At 44.1% G+C, this 7,179-nt stretch overlaps 1 protein-coding gene across 1 annotated transcript in view; it reads right to left on the bottom strand.

Moving 5' to 3' along the window:
• PAX2 (paired box 2) overlaps window positions 1-7,179 on the bottom strand; it is a 101,017-nt gene that overhangs the window by 27,230 nt on the left and 66,608 nt on the right. The gene's annotated exons all lie outside the window — the stretch shown is intronic.

The following is a 7,179-nucleotide window of genomic DNA, read 5'->3' as shown; positions in this document are numbered from 1 at the left end:
ACACACACACACAGAGACAGAGAGAGAGAAGGAGGAGAGAGAAAGAGAGAATGGGAGTAAGAAAGAAAGAAGAAAGGAAGGAAGTGAGGAAGGAAGGAAGGAAGAAAGAAGGAAGAAAGGAAAAAGAAAAAAGAGAAAGGAAGGAAGAAAAAAGAAAGGAAGGAAAGAAGGAAGAGAAAAAAGAGTAGGGGAGAGGAATCAAGTGAGGAGGAAAGGGAGGAGAGAGATGAAAGGGACAGAGGGAGAGTCTATGGCATGTGTATACACATATATGGGGAAGAGGACAGGCATGTGTATAGATTTGTGGGAGAAAAACACAGATATATACATGTATGGGACAAGGATAAGTGTGTGAAAGAGAAAGAGATAGGAAAGGTGACTCTGGGGACATACCTGCCCACCATCAAGAATCCTGACAGTTTGCCTGTCTTGAGCCTCTAGAACCTTAAAGCCATAAAGCTGATCCAGAGAGTTTTGTTAACGTCACAGAGTGAGTTAGGTACAGAGCTGGGAATATTGACTCCCCAATTTTCCTGGTGGTATGGTATCCTGTTTTCCTTCTATTTGTATAGCATTTGCATGTGTTTCCATATGCATGTTTGTATATTATTGTATGTATACAATATGTGCCCATAGGCAACTGGGTAAGTGTGTTTCAGTATGTGTGTAAATGGCCATACATCTGTATGTCTATGTTACTTTGGTAAGTGTGTGTGTGTGCATGTGTATGAGAGAGAAAGGGGGGAGAGAGAGATGTGAGCCCCTATGGAATGAGGACATCACTGCCATCTGAACTGGGGCAGCTCTTTGCATGTCTCACTGTTTCCCCCACCCTTCATGGAGTCCTCCTGCCTCTGAGTTCATCTCCCTGAAAGGCGGAATCGAGTTGTTCCAGGCTGTGCTGGCAGGGCTGAGATAATGCCTCTGTGTGTCTGCGTGTCAGTATGTGGGGCTGCTGAAGTACAGTCAAGGGATTTCCAGGGAATTGGGCATGTACAAGCCTTAGAGTGTGGGTACATATAACCATGCATGCTTCTGTGTGTGCACATGAGTGCATGCCTGCATGTGAGGGGCAAGTGCATAGCTGTAGCATTGTGTGTATGTGTGTGTGCTTGTGTAGGGGCTGAACTGCAGCTTTGTCCTCAGGTCACTGGCTGGAGGAGTCTCTCTTCCTTCATTTATTCAGGGGCCCTTCAGATCTTGACAAATCTGTCACTCTAAATTTGCGAGAGATTATGGTGCTCTCTCCCCAGCCCGCAGAGAGGTGATATATGATATCTGCTGCCCCTATTGATTGCCTGATCTGGTGGCAGAGGCCGGCGAAATGAACTTGAAATGAACATCATGCCTCAACTCATTGTGCGTATAATACACTACTTAATCCCACATTTTTCAGCCGCTATGGAATTCAATTGATCAATCATGTTCCACTGATAGTACTGTTTTAGGGGTTATTGCTGCTCCCTCCACGCACTGACCTTTTTATTTATTTATTTTTTTGTAAACTCAGGCCCTGGTGATGAGACCGGTTACAGAGCCAGCAAAAGGGGGGGGGGGAGAGGAGGAGGAAAAACAACAGTAGAAGCCAGCTGCAAAGAGGAGGAGGGGAAATGGGAGGAGGGATGGGAGGAGGATGAAGAAGGGAAGAGGAAGAGGAGAAACAGAAGAAGAGAAGGAAGGATGAATTGAAGGGAGGGAAGAGGAAGAAGGAGTGAAAGGAGACAGAAGGATAATTGAATGGAATAAAAAGAACAGGAAAGGAAAAGAAGGAGAGAAAAAAGAGCAGGACTGTGCTAATATAGGCCATTTTGGGGAGGGGTTTTGGCTTAGCCCAACCAACCCTGTTGTGTTTGCTTCAGGAGGGCTCAATGTTGGAGCTTTCCAGAGATGGAAAGCAGCATCCAGTGGTGTTGCTGAGAAAATGAGGACTGGGGGTGAGCAGAGAGGCCTTTATTGGACCAGAGAAATGGGAGGAATGAAAAGGCTGCCAGAAAAGTAGAAGTGGTGTTACGGTGGAAGAAGCTGGGAGGGAGGAGGGAGATGAGGGAGAAAGCAGGCCTGGGATGGACTTTAATGAAGGCTGGTGAAGAGTTCCCACCAACCTCTATAACCTTCCTCCTTTTGTTGAGTAGCTCAGTAAGTGGTACTGGCCCAGAAGGCCTTGGATTTAGGCTGGTACCCAGAGGACTCCCAAAGTTTTAGCTCAGTAGAAGAGACTACAACTTAGTCCACTGTGCTCCTTTTTTCCTGCTTTACAAATACCCACTGTTCACCCACTGGCTCTTTTTTCCTTTCCTTTTTTTTTTTGCCTTTTTGGAGGGCAATTGGGGTTAAGTAACTTGCCCAAGGTTACACGGCTAGTTGTGTGTGTGTGTGTGTGTGTGTGTGTGTGTGTTAAGTGTCTGAGTCCAGAACTGAACTCAGGTCCTCCTGACTCTGGGCCAGAGCTTTACTCACTGTGCCACCTAGCTGCCCCTTTTTTTTCCTTTTCTGCCCCAAGGGGTGGCATCAAAGTCCCCCTCAAGCTCTTCCCCAAAGAACTTAATCTGACTCTTTAAGAACAGGGAAATAATCCAATGACAGAGATACATCCTGGAAAGCCTAGAATGACCTAACGGTCCAGCCCACTTGATTTCATGCACAGTCCCACAGAGCTAGGCACCAGGACCCTGCCCCACTGAGGACCTGGTCACCAGAGAGCAGATGGTCAGTCTGCTTGTTTATGAGAAAAATCATGCCAGTATAGTTCCACTACTAAAAGAACAAGAGTATTTTGGTATTAGGTGTTCTCCTCAGTAAGGTGACACAGACTCAGGTCATGAAAAGCAAGGACCTTAGGGGAGTTAGCAAGTCTAGGACGTATGCATGTGTGTAACATTGAAGGACTCCATTCAGCAGTCAAAGAATATATCCTTTCTGAAGGACTCAACCTTGGGCACCTGGTCCTCTCTTGCCCAAAGAATAGGAGCCAGGGCAATCAGCCAAGGTGCCAAACCCAAGGATGTCAATGTCACAGTATTGATAACCAACTTTAAAATGATCCCTTAATGGGCACATGGCTGCCAGAAAGAGGCCAAAACATGGCACAGGGGACAGTGTCTCAGTTCCATCCCAAGTCTGGGCCAGCTACTTCTAATCTGTAAAAGGTATCATGATGCTGGCAGAGAAAGCATCACATCAAACTAAAAGTGTCCTGTGACTGGTGAGGGAATAACAGAAAGACCAGGAAGTCAAGTGACAAAACTATGAGGGCCTGATCCACATAAAAAAAATCAACACTGGAAAGCCAAAGTAGACAGAGTCGCCAGTCTCTGTGTGCATCTGATGCAGTGAACATGTATTAAATTGTACTGTTCTACAGCACTGAACCCTCCTGTGTAGGTACTGCTCTGGATCACATAAAAAAGGGAGATACAAATTAAGTAAGACATAATCCCTACCCTCATGAAGTTTGCAGATGTGCCAATGCAAAATAAAGCTTGATAAATATATCACAAAGGAACAAAGTGTTGGATTCCCTCCTACCACCCCCATATATATATGATGGGGAGAGATCAGGAAAGAAGGTGGCATTTACATTGAACTTTAGAGGAGGCAGAAAAGGAGGCAACTAGATCCTTGAAGGGAAGGCCAAAGAGTTGAAACTTTATTCAGTAAGCAATAGGGAGCCACTGAGGATTTTTAAGCAGAGAAGTGGCATGGTAGTTCTATGCATAAGAAAGATTCGTCTGGTAGCAGTAGGAAAAATTAATTGGAAGAAGGAGAGGGTGGAGACAAACACCTTTTGAGTGTTTTAAAAAAAAAAAGAAACAGTGCAGGAGATAGTTCTGAGGTAGATCAACAGGAGTTGGCAACCAGTTGGATAAGGAAAGGTGAGGGGAAGGGATGAGTAAAAACTAACCAAGGTTTCAAACTTAAATGACTGTTTAATGGTGGTTCTGCTGAAGGGGGAAAGAAAGGTGAAGTGTTCAAGTATTTATACAGCATCTTCTACGTGCCAGCCACCGTGCTAAACACTTCAGATATATCTCATTTAGTCCTTACAACAACCCCAAGAGATAGGTGCTCTTATCTCCATTTTACAGATAAGGAAACTGAGACAAACAGAGATTAAGTGGCTTGCCCAGGATCACACAGCTAGTGAGTGTGAGGCTGAATTTGAACTCAGGTCTCTTGATTCCAAGTTCAGATTCCATCTACTGCATCACCCATTTGCCTCACCTAACTGATGGAAATAATAAAATCTGAAGGAAATACAGGTTAGGGGAAATGCAATAAACTAGGTTTTAGATAGGTTGAGTTTGAGGTACTATTGGGCAAAGATGACCTATAAGCAGTTGGAGATTCAGATCTGGAGCTCAGAAGGGAGGTCAAGATTGGGCATATAGGTGCATGGACTTGATAGTTCAAGCCATGGAAGGGAGTGCAAAGAGAGAAGTCCAAGGGCAGAAACTTGGAATTCAAAACATCTACCTGAGGGAGTTGGGAAGAGGAAGAGAAGCTGGTGAAGAAGGATGATGAAGAATGGTTAGAGAGATAATAGGACAGTCAGGAGATCAGAGTATTGTAGACAGTGTGAGATGCTTTCAAAAAGGTGAAGGAGAGTGGAGATAAAGTCAACTGGATTGGGTACTTAGGAGGCCAATGGTAACCTTTGAGAAGGAAAGTTTCAGTAGCACTGTGGGGGTAAGAGCTAGTTCAAGTGGGCTGAGGAGAGAATGAGTGGTAAATGATTCAAGGTAGCTATCAGGTATAAACCTTTTCAAGAAGTTTGGCAGTTAAGAGGAGGACAGGGATAGGAGGGTGTGAAAGGAAGGCTTTTTTAGGGTTGGGAAGATGTGAGTATTCTTGTTAGGGAAGGAAGCCCTGGAGAAGCAGATATTGAAGATGCACAGTGTGGGTGGGAATGATAGCTGATGGAACAAGATCCTTGTCAAGACAAGAGAGAATGGGAGCAAAGGTGCTGGATGAGAGATTGACCTTAGTTCACAGAGGAGTAGGAATACCTCTTCTTCTGTAATGGGAGGGAAGGAAGAAAGAGTGGATGATGATGATGCCAAGACTTGAGGAGTATAGGGAGCAGTCAAGGGAATTTCCATCAAATGACTTCAATTTTCTCAGTGAAATAGGAGGCTAAATCATCTACTATAAGTATAAATAGGAAATGGAGGTTCAGCTGGAGAGAAGAAAAGGTTTAGGATAATTAATATGGGAAAAGAGATAGGAAATCAGAAAGAGTAAGATAGGAGGATTGTCAAGCAACAGCAAGGGTCTAGATGTGATTATGTGCCATAAATTAATAGCAGGTGAAATCATTTTGGTTTTGTGACTTCTTCCAGTGATGTCCAGGTTTGGAGTGTGGGGATGGGGATGGGGAGGGTTACTCATACAATGAAAGCTAATAGATTAGTTTTAAAAGGCTTCAATTCCCTTTGTTTTCCTGAGTGAAAGAAAGCACTCACCCTAAGTGTTGGGACCCCTCAGATCCAGACTGTGGTTGCAGAAGGGTTGGTTTTTCTAGAACAACCATGTATATTGCTTCTGCCTTTGGAGACAGAACCAGATGAGACAGGAGGTGATCTGGCAAATCTGCTTAGCACATATATCCTTGTATCCTTTTAGTATATGCATAAACTTAGTGGTTTATTAATCATCAATAAATGTTATAGTTGGATTTAAGGCGGAGAGAAATATGAATAGGTCAGAAAGAGATGAAGGACAGAGGTGAGAGGCAGGACAAAATTCTAGCAAATCAAGTGATGAGTTATGAAGTGAGCTATGAAACTGGCACCATCCATGGAATCATATGATCTAGGACTGGAAATGACCTTTAGATATCACCTAGCCCAATCCTCTCATTTTTCAGATAAGGAAAATGAGGCCCAGAGGTAAAGTAACTTGTCTAAAGTTACACAGTAGTGGAGCCTGGATTTGAATCTGGGTTTTGTGCCTCCAAATTCAGTGTTTTCTACACACCATTTTGCTTCTCAGACTATAGGTCGAGGCTCAGTATGGAGGCTCACAAGGGAGACGGACTAAGAGAAGAGTGAGGGTTTAATGGCCAGAAATTCATGATAAGAGTGAAGATGTCACTTTGTCTCTGGTTTGTCCCTTGTACAAGTTAATTCAGTCAGAGAGAAGAAAAGCCTTGTCCTGTGCCTCTTTCTAAGACTTGTCTCCCATCTCCTTGGTCCAAAGCCACAGTTACCTTTCTTGAACTCAAGCACTGTCAGGAATGACTCAGGACAGGGGTGAGGGGACACTGGTCCCCATATCCTAAGCCACACAAATATGCACACAGCAGGGAGTATCATTAGAAACAGAGCAGAAAACAAACCAACAAACACTCAGTTCCCCTCATCTAAGGTCATCTGCCTAAATTATGTTTCCACCTGGGATAGCTTATGAAGTTATAGATAATAGAATTCAAAGGGACTTCACGAGCTATCTAGCCCAATTCCCTCATTTTACAGATGAAGAAACTGAGGCCCAGGAAGACAAAGTGACATGCTCAAATTTACCCAGAGTTGGGATCTGAGCCCAGGTCCCCAGATACTTGAGCAAGTCCTCTTTCCACTATTTGGACCATGATGCTTCAAGCCTGCGTCTGCAAGGAGAGGAAGTCTGCTATCACTGAAAGAGCCTTGTCTATGTTATTTACTATTTATATGACCATCAGCATGTTACTAAGCCTCAAAATAAGGGGTTTGGACTGGATCTCTAAAGTTCTTTGTAGCACTAAATCTATGGTTCTAAATCTTATTGTCACTAAATCTTGGGGGGGTGGTCAGGATAGGATGAATATGTGTGTTCACCCAACCCTGGCATATAAGGACTAAGGATACTTGTGGGAGGTTGAAACAGGTAGTTTTAGCAGAAAAAATAATAAAAAGAAAGCTTATGCACCCACAGGATAGAAACTCACCTGAGGAGGAGACACAAGCTAAAAATAAAAGAATTGCCCTCCCTCCCATCCCTGATAAAGGGTTTGGCTACTTCTTCAATGATGGGTCCTAAGGGTTAAGGGAAACTGGGGTTATTAGAGATGGGCTCTGGATGGGGGAGATGGGATCAGCAAGGGTCAGGGAGTCTGTGAAGCCCTTGGTACCAGGGGGAGAGAGAGGGAGAATGTGAGAGAGAGAGAGACAGAGAGAGAGAGACAGAGAGAGAGAGAGAGAG

Source organism: Petaurus breviceps, unplaced genomic scaffold (assembly GCF_028583685.1).
Source record: "Petaurus breviceps papuanus isolate PSGF00001 unplaced genomic scaffold, PetGlider_PUasm1.0 37, whole genome shotgun sequence".
In the NCBI taxonomy this organism is placed as follows: Eukaryota; Metazoa; Chordata; class Mammalia; order Diprotodontia; family Petauridae; genus Petaurus; species Petaurus breviceps.
The sequence above is the reverse complement of the archived record's forward strand: the minus strand, read 5'-3'. Positions and strand labels throughout refer to the sequence as shown.